General features: G+C 43.8%; 1 protein-coding gene and 1 pseudogene across 4 annotated transcripts in view; one reads left to right on the top strand and one right to left on the bottom strand.

The window, feature by feature from the left end:
• NRG3 (neuregulin 3) overlaps positions 1-13,659 on the bottom strand; it is a 700,766-nt gene that overhangs the window by 347,559 nt on the left and 339,548 nt on the right. The gene's annotated exons all lie outside the window — the stretch shown is intronic.
• LOC136646689 (5S ribosomal RNA) lies at positions 6,224-6,340 on the top strand (annotated as a pseudogene).

Here is a 13,659-nt window from a genome sequence, read left to right as displayed (position 1 = left end):
CCAAAATACACTGACTGTGTATGGCATCATATCTGTTCTTGACAGAGCTGTACATATAAATTCAAGACAGACCTGAACAGATCTATTTAGACATGGTACACATAGGAGGACTAGAGCCTCCATGAGCTTAAACACTTCAACAGCCTGTAGAAGGCAATGGTTCCTACATGTGCTACAGAGACGCATCACAGCTGGGCGGGGTGAGCCACATAATTTAACAATGACAACAAGACATCATGCCTGATGTACAGACATCACAGGAACTCAAACAAAAAACATATGTTGCTGAAACAGCAGTGCGAGCAAACATTGTGAGAGTGTATTGGGAGATTGTGAAAGAACCATGTCATGCTATGGAGTTAGTGGTCTGCACAGTTTCTACCTGATGGTCAGTCTGTCCCTCCATTGTTGGGTTAACCTTTGGGAGAAGTCCTGCTTCAATTAGTCTGCACAGGTTAATTTTATCAGAAGAAAGACTGGGCAGTATGCCAAGATCATATGCTGGGTGAAGTCATCTTCCCAGGATTACATCAGCTACTTCTTCCCACTGAATGATATAAGAGGGGGCGTGAGACACCATTTAACAGCATTAGTAGAAGAAAACACTTGTGGCCAGCTGCAGATGAGCCATAGGAAACTTGTGGGCCACAAGTGGGCTCCATCCAGCAGAAGAAGGCTACATCTACCCAGAGGCACATATGAACACAGTATTTTGCTATTATCGATTTAAGGGAAAAGGTTCACCTGTACAGAGTAACAAATATTGGCTTCTCTCTGTCTCCCACTGGTCTGCTCTTTGTCTCCGTATTCAAAATGAAACTTTGTCCTTAAGTAGGACAAAGAAATTGGCACCAAGAGGAAGCAGCAACTACAAAACTAAGAGGACACAGAATCGCTGATAAAGCTAGTATTTGTTCAGTAATAAACTTATGAAGTTACTTTGACTATGGGCTTCTCCAGGTCACTACTGTCTCTTTGGGCTGGCAGCAGCTCTCCAGGTTTTCAGTCTTACCCAACCCTAGTGGGAGATGCCAGACAGGGAGATTGGGTTTTTCCACATGCAAGGCATGAACTCTTCTACTAAGCTATGATTCTATCCCTAGCTGGCTATAGTTTGGGCTTCTCTGAAGCTAGCAAACCTCAAAGCTAGCAAAAATGCTAAGCGCCAGAAAGTGTCAAACATTTTGGTGTGAAAGAAGAAGGAAGTAATTGCTTAAAGACATGTCCTTGCATTCATTGAAGAATGTCAAAGAGAACAGTGGCTGATACCAAAACTAAAATACACTTGCTTCAAAACAGAGCTGTTCTGTCAGTGTGAAATAATTATTATATTAATAATTATTATTATCATTAGTAGCAGTAGTAATTATTTCTTTCTTTTCTCTGCAGAGGGATTCATTTTGCATTCCATCCACAGACCCTTTGCAATAAGTCACGTGCATCTCAACCTGTTCTTAGATGATGGGCAGTTTTCACTAACAATGCTTCAAATGGCCTAATAATTTTATGCCACGTAATTGTCAGTCTCTTGCCTGTGCGCCAGGCCTGGCTTTACTCTGTGCTGAATACAAATGAGGAAGAGAACACTGAGCTTTATGGCACATAATTAAAATCCAATGTTTCCCCAACTGCATTATGCAACTGCAACACAATACCAAGTAACCCAGTGTACAAAAACCAACAGAGGATTACCTTCAACAAAATGTTTTAGATTCTTTATGGGCCTCCTCATCTCCTGCACAAATTTTGCAAAAGGATAACCACATTAAGGGCCTGATCCTATCCAACTTTCCAGCACCAGTGCAGCTGCAATGCTGCCCCGAGGCGAGGGAACAAATGATCCCTTACCCTGTAGAGGCCTCCATAACTACCTTTCCACCACAGGGTGCAGTGCACATCCCATTAGCAGAGCTGGAAAGTTGGATAGGATTTGGCCCTAAGAAAATAAAAACAAATAACCTTTATGAAGAACAGCAGTTGCTATAATCTGTTTTCTGAGGAACTGAGGTTCAGGAACACAGTTTCCTTGACATTTCCACCCTTCAAACTGTAATGTGACCAGAGAGAAAGCTCTGAAGCCAGACAGCATATTCAAAACAGTTGGCTTTAGGAATCATTCCAGTATGACTTTTGTCCCCTTCTTCCACGTAAGGCAAGTAGCCCCATAATGGAGCTACTCGATTCCGCGGCAACCCTTGGACTGTCATAGAATCAAGAGCCTCTGTGTCAGGGCCACATCTCTGGATGCAAAGGAACGGAGCTCCAATACAGATAGTGTTGGTTCTGAGTTCCTGGGTGTATAAAAAACAGCCTGGCTTGCAGCTGATTCTGTCATCTATGTCAATCACCTCATTGAAGTTCATTTTCACCTCCTTGTTGGTTCCCACGCATTTGAAATCCTTGCCCAGGATTCACCCACCAGGCAGTTTCCTCTTCACGAACACAGAACTTCCAGGGCAGCTGTTGGCCAAGACTTTCACACCACCCACCCACAAGCAGGGTCTAGGAACTGAGGCATAATAAAAAGGATACTTTGCATAAGCACCCCAGTATTAACTTCAAATGGGTTCCTTACTTGCCTAAATTCCTGCCTCCAAGAAACGGGAAAACATATAAATATACTCATTTAATTTCATGACAAGGATATGGAGGACATAAATAATGGATAATAACCTTTTATGATCCACATATAACCAGCTGCTGAAGTTGACTCTCTGTGTAAACACACATAAATTAATAACCTAGTATTTTGGGAAAAAGTGCTTTCTTGGCACAGTGCACAATATTTTCCCTTCCCTGTTCTGCTCTCTGATGAATTTTTCATGGGTCTTAAATTTTCTCAATGCACAAGAGGAAGACCTGTAGCTCACCTTCATTCACAATGCTTTGGACATATGATTAAACAATACAATCACTGGCTAAGAAACTATGGATGGATACCAGAAATAAATCAGAAAATTCCTTTTATCTGGTTCTATCGTTTCAGGCTGAGGACAGGTTTATTTTTAGACAACCGATACGATAGAGACATTTTTGCTGATTGTGTGCTCTTTCTCTGCCCCACTATCAATGATGGTCATCCATATTTTCTAGTGCTTAAAAAAAAAATCTTGTCAAAACTATATGAGCAGAGATGAAGATGAAAGGGAAACGAAAAGAAAAGAAAGCATGGACTGTGAGCTGCAATCACTCTATGCTATCACCTTCAACCCTTATCAAACAATATTCAGGCACAGGGTTTTTCTTTAGTATACTATTTGGTATGATAAGATTGGGTTGCATCCAATCCTTCTCTTCTTCTGAAGAAAGCAGCTTTCTTTGAAGAAAGGAGTCCTTCCTCTGAAGAAAGAAACTGTGGGTGCAATCCACAGAACCTGGAATTATTTCATCTATTATCTGTGATGTACAAATGGTGGGGTTGGGGGGCCACAGCCGCAGGGTGCCAAGCTGCAGGGGGATGACAGAGGCCGCCTCCCATTTTAAAAATATTGGTATTTTTTAATGATACCATCATGTTATATATTGTTTGATAAGCAATTTCATGCAAAATGCAATGGAATAAAACACATTGAAATATCTCTATTCTGTCAAAAGTTATTGCCAAAAAACCAGAAAAGGGAAACACAACTAGCTTATAGAACAAAAAGTGGATTACACTGGGAATCCTGTAACAAACGGTGTACACTACAACAAAATGTGGATTATGTATGTATGTGTGTATGTATGATTATAAATCTGTGTATGTTTTGTCTTTCTTCTATATTACAACACTGGGAAAGTAGCTGCTAGAAAATTAGGAGACAAGTCTGTCTTTTTTAGAGCCTTGATTAACTTTCCTTCCTATTGTTATTTTATAACTATGATTATCATTGAGCATCCTTGCCCCACAAAGTCCCATTCTATGTGAACAAGAAACAATAGGGAAGGGGAGGAGATCAGGAAGGAGAAAGGATGAGGAGACGCAACTAGTAGTAGCTATGGTAGCAAAAGGGGTCTTTCTCTTTATATACTTGTACAAGGAGATCTTTTGAGGGAAATCTGAGGCCTCAAAGAAGACATTGCTTATAGATCTCTATTACAAAGATCCTCTTCCAAGAACTGAGATAAAAAAGGAAGGTTCCTCCATTACAACAGGCACAATCTACCAGAAATGATGCCTTTGCAGTGCTATGGGGGAACCCATTATGTGTAATGCATTTGACACCAATTTTGAAATCCGTTTTTATTGCCCCCCATAGGCTGGATATCTTGAGCTACATGTAGATGCCAACTGTTCCCACTATGCAGCACCTTCTGGCTTCTGCCTCAGTTCAATTACAGAGGCAAGGCAGGTTTCACAAGATAACCACCAGGACAGCATTCTCAATGACAGACTCCTGCCTGTCAATTTTTTTCCCTAGAATGTAACGGGAAACAGTTCTCCACATCAGGGACAAAAAAGGTTAAAAACTAAAAAGAGCTCTTCCCGCATATGTTGGAGTTGATGCAACTCCGTCTGCTGTCCAGAGGGGGCAAGATGCTGTCCAGAAGGGGTCAAGCTATGGCCCAGTGACTCTGACCTTTCTACCTGTTCTCTCTGTGATCCTTGTGGGGTATGGCCCTAACCCTTTATCCTTCTCTTCTCCTCTGAGCACTTCCTCTTGTCCTCTGACCACCGACCTGTTAAGATGGCACACACCAGGTCTCTGATGCCCAGCCCATCTTGAGCACAAGGCATGCAGGGCGAGGTAGCTCCAGGGCCTTGCTATCTCTAAGTGTTAGTTGAACCTCTGATCCTAATCAGATGCTGTAAATATACACTCAATTGAACTGTAAGTAAATAACTTCTTTTTTTTGCAACTTTAACAAGCCATTGTCTCTTTGTCTTTGATTGATTAGCAGACAGCCGGGTGAGGGAGGTTCCCTGGGGTGATACCCAAAGGGGGGGTCCGCTGCTTAAGCTACTCTGCTTCCCCGCCCCCAAAGAGGAAACTATTTTTAATTTCCTCCAACAGCACACACTCTGCAACTGAAACAACTACTGCCTGTGGCACAGCAAAAAACGAACACTCTGCTAAAGAGCACCCACCACCAAGCTCCCTGAAACAGGTGACACACTTTTTTTCCCCCTGGGTACATCTTGTGACCTTAACCACAAGGCTGATGTAAGACAGCAAGAAAATTTTTTTAAAAATTTTTTTAATGTGAATTCTTTACTTCCTTCCACCCCCAGAATCTAGTTTCATCCTTTCCTGAGGGTATCTCACAATCCCCAAGGTCTTCCTGCCTTGACGTCTACAAATGACAGTGTTACCTCTGCCTCCCTTTCCAAGCCAGCTGCCTTGTTTCAGCATGAGGCTAGGGACTGGGTAAAAGCTAGTCTTTCATGAGCCCTTAAGTATATACCACATGTGCACACCGGGGGGGGGGGGGTTCTGCTTTCTTAAGCAGCCCGGAAGCTGCATGTGGAGGATGTGCAGCAGTTGGTTGACAGTTCTGAAGATCAGGGACAGCCCTATTAAATGAGTGGCATCTATTAAGTACAGGGAACATCTGGTAAACACAGTCTCATAGGACAATGAGTTAATTGTGCAATTTACTGCCTTCTCGTTTGACCTTGAACACAGGAAATAGTACCAATCTAGCAGTCATTTTCCTTGCTATGTTGTTGGAACTGAACAAAGAGGCAGGACATTTGTATCCAGCTGATTAACTCCCCAATTGGTTGTTACATTCTTCAGCACATCTCCTCTACACCAAACACCCATATGTTTTACACAACTTAAAGAGCTCTGAATTCTTCTAATGGTGGAAAAACAGTTTGAGCAAACTTCAGAATTTTGTGGGCATCCTTCAGTCTTGGAAGACTATGGTGTCACGCTCTGAATGGTGGTTCTGGAACAGAGTGTCCTCTCCAGTGTGCGAAGCCTGGGTAAAGTAGGTATGGAGGATAGGCTGTTACCCATGCAGCAAATCCCCCCTCTCCACGTCGCTGAAATGGTCCAATGGAAAGGCAGAGGCCAATACGTTTGGTTCCAGCGGCGTCGCAGGAGTTGCCAGAACATGACTGTGTTCAGCCATGAACTGCCTCAGGGACTCCGGCTCTGGATTTTGCCTCGAAGTTGACTCCTGAAGCCTTTTCCATAACTGGATGTAGCCACAAGGCAGTGGAGGTTTGGGATCAGAGTTTTCCTTCTCTCAGATGAGCTGCCTTCCCAGGCTGACAAGTCCCATCTACCCAGTGGGCAGCAACTGTTACCCTACACATGCCTGATCTTGTCTGATCTCGGAAGCTAAGCAGGGTCAGGCCTGGTTAGTACTTGGATGGGAGACCGCCTGGGAATACCGGGTGCTGTAGGCTTATAACATAGTCTTTCGAGACTGAAGGTTGCCAACCATTATTAAACTTCAGAATAACTGAGGGCTAATACAAAACATTTTTTGTATGAGGGCTGGAAACATTTTCTGGTTCTCCCCACAGTATAACTGAAATTAGTCTCTTCGTGCTAAAGGGAGGGGGACAGGCAGGCATTCTCTCTCTCTCTCTCTCTCTCTCTCTCTCTCTCTCTCACACACACACACACACACACACACACACACACACACACACACTAATGTGTCTTATACATTCTAATTTTATTTTCTATTTGGAGACTGTATCAGATGTCAATTAATTTAAGTCAAATCCAGTGTATACCGCAAAGAAAGAAGGGTTCCACTAAATCCAGGAGGGTGCCCGCATGGCTAACCAGCCAAGTTAGAGAGGCCATAAAGGGCAAGGAAGCTTCCTTCCGTAAATGGAAGTCTTGCCCTAATGAGGAGAATAAAAAGGAACATCAACTGTGGCAAAATAAATGTAAGAAGGTGATATGGGAGGCCAAGAGAGACTATGAGGAACACATGGCCAGCAACATTAAGGGGAATAATAAAAGCTTCTTCAAATATGTTAGAAGCAGGAAACCCGCCAGAGAAGCGGTTGGCCCTCTGGATGGTGAGGGAGGGAAAGGGAGATAAAAGGAGACTTAGAGATGGCAGAAAAATTAAATGAGTTCTTTGCATCTGTCTTCACGGCAGAAGACCTCGGGCAGATACCACTGCCCAAACGGACCCTCCTGACCGAGGAATTAAGTCAGATAGAGGTTAAAAGAGAAGATGTTTCAGGCCTCATTGATAAATTAAAGATCAATAAATCAACGGGCCCTGATGGCATCCACCCAAGAGTTATTAAGGAATTGAAGAATGAAGTTGCTGATCTCTTGACTAAGATATGCAACTAGTCCCTCAAAACAGCTACAGTGCCAGAGGATTGGAGGATAGCAAATGTCATGCCTATCTTTAAAAAGGGAAAGAGGGGGGACCCGGGAAACTATAGGCCGGTCAGCCTAACATCTATACCGGGTAAGATGGTGGAATGCCTCATCAAAGATAGGATCGCAAAACACATAGACGAACAGGCCTTGCTGAGGGAGAATCAGCATGGCTTCTGTAAGGGTAAGTCTTGCCTCACGAATCTTATAGAATTCTTTGAAAAGGTCAACAGGCATGTGGATGTGGGAGAACCCGTGGACATTATATATCTGGACTTTCAGAAGGCATTCGACACAGTCCCTCACCAAAGGCTACTGAAAAAACTCCACAGTCAGGGAATTAGAGAACAGGTCCTCTCATGGATTGAGAACTGGTTGAAGACCAGGAAACAGAGAGTGGGCGTCAATGGGCAATTTTCACAATGGAGAGAGGTGAAAAGCGGTGTGCCCCAAGGATCTGTCCTGGGACCGGTGCTTTTCAACCCCTTCATAAATGACCTGGAGACAGGGTTGAGCAGTGAGGTGGCTAAGTTTGCAGATGACACCAAACTTTTCCGAGTGGTGGAGACCAGAAGTGATTGTGAGGAGCTCCAGAAGGATCTCTCCAAACTGGCAGAATGGGCTGCAAAATGGCAGATGCATTTCAATGTCAGTAAGTATAAGGTCATGCCCACTAGGGCAAAAAATCAAAACTTTAGATATAGGCTGTTGGGTTCTGAGCTGTCTGTGATAGATCAGGGGAGAGATCTTGGGGTGGTGGTGGACAGGTCGATTAAAGTGTCAACCCAGTGTGCGGCAGCAGTGAAGAAGGCCAATTCTATGCTTGGGATCATTAGAAAAGGTATTGAGAACAAAACGGCTAATATTATAATGCCTTTGTACAAATCGACGGTAAGGCCACACCTGGAGTATTGTGTCCAGTTCTGGTCACCGCATCTCAAAAAAGACATAGTGGAAAAGTGCAAAAGAGAGTGAGTAAGATGATGACTGGGCTGGGGCACCTTCCTTATGAGGAAAGGCTACGGCGTTTGGGCCTCTTCAGCCTAGAAAAGAGACGCCTGAGGGGGGACATGATTGAGACATACAAAATTATGCAGAGGATGGACAGAGCGGATAGAGAAATGCTCTTTACACTCTCACACAACACCAGAACCAGGGGACATCCACTAAAATTGAGTGTTGGGAGAGTTAGAACAGACAAAAGAAAATATTTCTTTACTCAGTGTGTGGTTGGTCTGTGGAACTCCTTGCCACAGGATGTGGTGATGACATCTGGCCTGGATGCCTTCAAAAGGGGATTGGACAAGTTTCTGGAGGAAAAATCCATTACGGGTTACAAGCCATGATGTGCATGTACAACCTCCTGATTTTAGAAATGGGCTATGTCAGAATGTGGTGATGACATCTGGCCTGGATGCCTTCAAAAGGGGATTGGACAAGTTTCTGGAGGAAAAATCCATTACGGGTTACAAGCCATGATGTGCATGTACAACCTCCTGATTTTAGAAATGGGCTATGCAGCAACTGTTACCCTGCACATGCCCAATCTTGTCTGTTCTCAGAAGCTAAGCAGGGTCAGGCCTGGTTAGTACTTGGATGGGAGACCGCCTGGGAATACCGGGTGCTGTAGGCTTATACCATAGTCTTTCGAGACTGAAGGTTGCCAACCAACCATGTCAGAATGCCAGATGCAAGGGAGGGCAACAGGATGCAGGTCTCTTGTTATCTGGTGTGCTCCCTGGGGCATTTGGTGGGCCGCTGTGAGATACAGGAAGCTGGGCTAGATGGGCCTATGGCCTGATCCAGTGAGGCTGTTCTTATGTTCAAATATAGTACAGGTGTGCCCCAGTATCTGGCTGGGGTTCCGTTTCGATATCCCCATGGATACTGGAGACGCCTTTAAAAAGATAGGGGAAAGTTTAAAAATTTTGGTAAAACAAGATTTTTTTTAATGTTCCCCAATCTTTTCAAGAGGCTTTGCTGGTATCCACTGTATCCATGGATAACTGAAACTGTGCATACCAAGGCATGCCTGTATTGCTTCATAGTACCTGGAATGATGGGAGCCTGAGAGAGAAGGAAAGTGAGATAATAGATCTTACCCAGGTAAAAGACATATGAAGTAAGTCGAAGACACTATATCAGGGATGTCAAACATAAGGCCCAGGGGCTGGATGCAGCCTATGGAAGCTTTTTGTCTGGTTCTCAGGCTCTCAGCTGCTGAGCAGTGCTGAAGTGTTACTGCTGAAAGGGCAGTCCATATGAAAATTTGGTTCTTCCATATCTTGAAATATGATCAAGATTCGCATATTTTCTCTTCTGTCATTTGCAGTTAATGAGTTCCTAAGTAAGAAAGCTTATTTCAACTGATTGAAATCAACATCCCAATCAAGTTGATTGCTGGCGGCTGCACCTTATATGGTATCTCTGCTAACAGACTGTATTTTTAAAAAAAAATTATGTAATCTCCCATTGGAGAAGAAAGAGAACATTTACAGAGCTATGAATTCAATATATTATAATCACTTAAGCATTTATGAAGATATTCAATGCTATGGAAAAATCAAAAGCCAGATTGGTCTGAGTATCTCAAATATTTTCTTTAAAAAAGCTGTGCAAAGAAATGTACAGAACAACATTTCCAGCTTAGAGGATTTAGAGCCCAATCCTGAGCTCAGTGCGCCAGCTCACCACGCACTGTAGCAAACATACTTACAGACCCTACCACTGGGTGAGCGCTGGTGGTAACCCAGCACTGGCCGGTGCCAGGCTATTGCTGGGCGGGCACCCAACCTCCGCTGCTCAGCAGTCACATGGATCGCTCAGAAGCGGACAGGTAAGCAGGGGCGTGGGGGAGGCGGAGAGGAGGCGTTCCAGGGAGGGGGGAGGCAGGCAGAGAAGAGGCATTCCATGGAGGCGGGAGCTGGGGAGAGGGCAGGGGGGAGGGAGCTTTGCTGCACCGGATCCAAAGCCTCCGTGTTGGGCTCACCACCTGACACAAAGGCACTTGATTCACCACCGACCTTTGGGTTGGTAATGAATTGAGTAGCCCCATTGTGGGGCTACTGCGCTTACCCGGGGGAAGGGAACGAAAATCTGCTTCTCCCGAGGTGCCACCGGCACCTGCCTTGGGGATGCAGGGTGTGGTGGCAGCCATTTTCGGCACCACCGCAGTCACGCATCCCAGGAAGCTCAGGATTGGGCTGTCTGAGACTATACTGGGGTGGAGAGATGTAGAGATCTGGTGGTAAGAAACATTTATTGTCAGATCATTATAAGATACTGCTTTAATGCTACGACAGAAAACACATAAGAAATTTTATCTTAGGCTGAGTACAAGCAGCAAGAACTAGGACATTCAATCTATTTATTTATTTAAATGCATCCATGTTCCCTCCTTTTAAGGCAGAATTATCACAAGATGGCTTCCAAATTAAATGTTGATGTCTGGAAATGTATCTGGAGATATGGCATCTTTTTTGTTTGTTTTACTATTTCTGTGTGTGTGTGTTTTTTTTTCTAATTTAGGGGAAGACTGAAACCAAATGATAATCAGATGGCATATTTAACACCTGAAGTATGGTGCAAAATTAGAGATACTTATAATCTCCTACACTAGAAAGGAAAAAAAGGAAAAAAAGCAAATTTCCATTTAAAAAGAGCTTATCTGCTTGCACTAATGACCATCATCAATTAAGAGAATAACTGGAATAATCAACGGTTGTTCATTCTGTTTGATATTCCTTATATATATAAAAATCCATAAGTAGTGGATGCTGGAAACAGCAGCTATAATTCTTCATGCTAAATATCTGAGAGAAGAAAATTTCTCACAGTTGAGGAATGAGAGAATAAATTACATAAATATGAAATTATGGCTAAATTAACATATTATGTAAGGCTAAAGAAAGGGAAGATGAAGATGTAACTGTTTCAGTGAGAAATGGTGATTATTAATTAATGGAATGAATCGCGCATTTCAGTTGATGTTAATCATATATTTAATGTTTTATAAAACGCATTGATATATATTACAGTTAAGGAAATGCATGTGTGCTAATAGTAATCATTGAAAGATTAGGGTAAGAATTTTTTATGTATATATCAAATATTGTTTGCAACTTTAGCTAAATTTTAAAGTTAATTGAAAAATTAATAATCTCCCCTTACAAAACGCTGTTGGCAACCTTCAGTCTCGAAAGACTATGGTATCGCGCTCTGAATGGTGGTTCTGGAACAGCGTCTAGTGTGGCTGAAAAGGCCGATTTGGGAGCGACAATCCCTTCCACACCGGGAGCAAGTGCAGTCTGTCCCTGGTCTGTCTCCCTGGCTATGGGCCTTCCTTCTTTGCCTCTTTGCCTCAGACTGTTGGCCAAGTGTCTCTTCAAACTGGGAAAGGCCATGCTGCACAGCCTGCCTCCAAGCGGGCCACTCAGAGGCCAGGGTTTCCCACTTGTTGAGCTCCACTCCTAAGGCCTTCAGATCCCTCTTGCAGATGTCCTTGTATCGTAGCTGTGGTCTACCTGTAGGGCGCTTTCCTTGCACGAGTTCTCCATAGAGGAGATCCTTTGGGATCCGGCCATCATCCATTCGCATGACATGACCGAGCCAACGCAGGCATCTTTGTTTCAGCAGTGCATACATGCTAGGGATTCCAGCTCGTTCCAGGACTGTGTTGTTTGGAACTTTGTCCTGCCAGGTGATGCCGAGGATGTGTCAGAGGCAGTGCGTGTGGAAAGCGTTCAGTTTCCTCTCCTGTTGTGACCGAAGAGTCCATGACTCGCTGCAGTACAGAAGTGTATTCAAGACGCAAGCTCTGTAGACCTGGATCTTGGTATGTTCCATCAGCTTCTTGTTGGACCAGACTCTCTTTGTGAGTCTGAAAAATGTGGATGTGTCCAAATATATATATATCCACAATCTTTTCTTTTCACTTCCTTGGGTCCCCAAGTTTCATTTCTCTGGGCCCAGTAGGAACTTGTAATACGCCGTCACCACCCCCATGAAACATCTTGGATGATACCTACCCTATTTGATAGGCCTCACATGTTCAGTGATATACATGCTCATGGCATGCGCATAATCTGTGCCTTCACTTCCTCTGTAAAACTCACTATTTGTGTGGGAGAAGGGTTCCTTTGAACTATTCCCTTACATGTGCTGCTAAATCTACATTTAAAAGAGGTGTAGCAGGATGTATATGAAAGCAGTTTGTCTGAACCCCTTCCCCATGATTAAAGTGATTTTATTAAACATGTGAGAGGCAGGAACAGGACCTGTGCACATGAGGAGCATGTACATAATTAAACACACAAGGCTGGTCAGACGGGGTAAGTAACGCCTCAAGAGGCCTAGAATGTGTCTTGAAAATCTGGAAAACAGACTATAGCTCCAATCATATTCAACTTTCTAGCGCTGACGCAGCTGTGCCAATGGGGTGTGTGCTGCATCCTGCAGTGGGGGGGGGGCAGTCACAGAAGCCTCCTCAAGGTAAGGGAACATTTGTTTGCTTACCTTGGGGCTGTACTGGTGCTGCATCAGCACTGGAAAGTTGGAGAGGATTGGGTCCTCGGTCTTTTAGCTTCTTTAGAGCCTTAGTTTAAGGTCTCTCGCATTAATGGCTGTTTGATTTGTATTTATGGCCAGCCACAGCAGTATGGAATGTATGTATATTAATTACACAAGCATTATAAACGCCCTTTATGCACTGCTTTCTGTCTCTGGAGTCTAGTGTCAGTTCTTCCATGCACTCTGGAAACAAGAGGCCTAAATCACTTGCTCACATATATTGTGGAGCTTATACATCCTAGGAACAGCACAGGTTCAAGGATTGCCAGACCCCACCTCACCCCTCAGATTGACCTGGAGTCCCCAAAAATCAGCATCAATCTCCAGGTCACTACTGAAATGGAAATTTTAACAAGGATTATTTGGCTTAACATTATGTCAAGTTCAAAAGAGAAATCTCAAGGAATAACTTCCATCAGAACTGCAACTTTAAGAAGCTTCCACTGTCCCTGGGATCACTGGGCAGGTTTGAAAGAGACTTATTCAACCAGCCCATTTTGGTACAGTAAGTAAAGTGTATGTACTATGAGTATACACCACCTACTCTCTCTTGTAGTGCTTGGCTTCTACTGCCTAAACACACTAAGGGAGAAAGGGTGTCCCAGCTGCAGCCTCTGCACATGATGTAAACACAAGGGAGCAGAGCATGTGGGGAGCACCAGCATGGCACTTGTGGCTCTTACACTTCCATAACTGGCTTCTAGAGAAGTCTTTTGGACACTAAGGCTGCAATCCTAACCACACTTTCCTGAAAGTAAGCCCTGTTGAACAAAATAGGATTTACTTCTGAGTAGACCTGGTTAGG

The sequence above is a fragment of the Tiliqua scincoides genome, chromosome 3 (genome assembly GCF_035046505.1).
Source record: "Tiliqua scincoides isolate rTilSci1 chromosome 3, rTilSci1.hap2, whole genome shotgun sequence".
Taxonomy (NCBI): domain Eukaryota; kingdom Metazoa; phylum Chordata; class Lepidosauria; order Squamata; family Scincidae; genus Tiliqua; species Tiliqua scincoides.
This window is presented reverse-complemented; position numbering and strand designations above follow the sequence as displayed.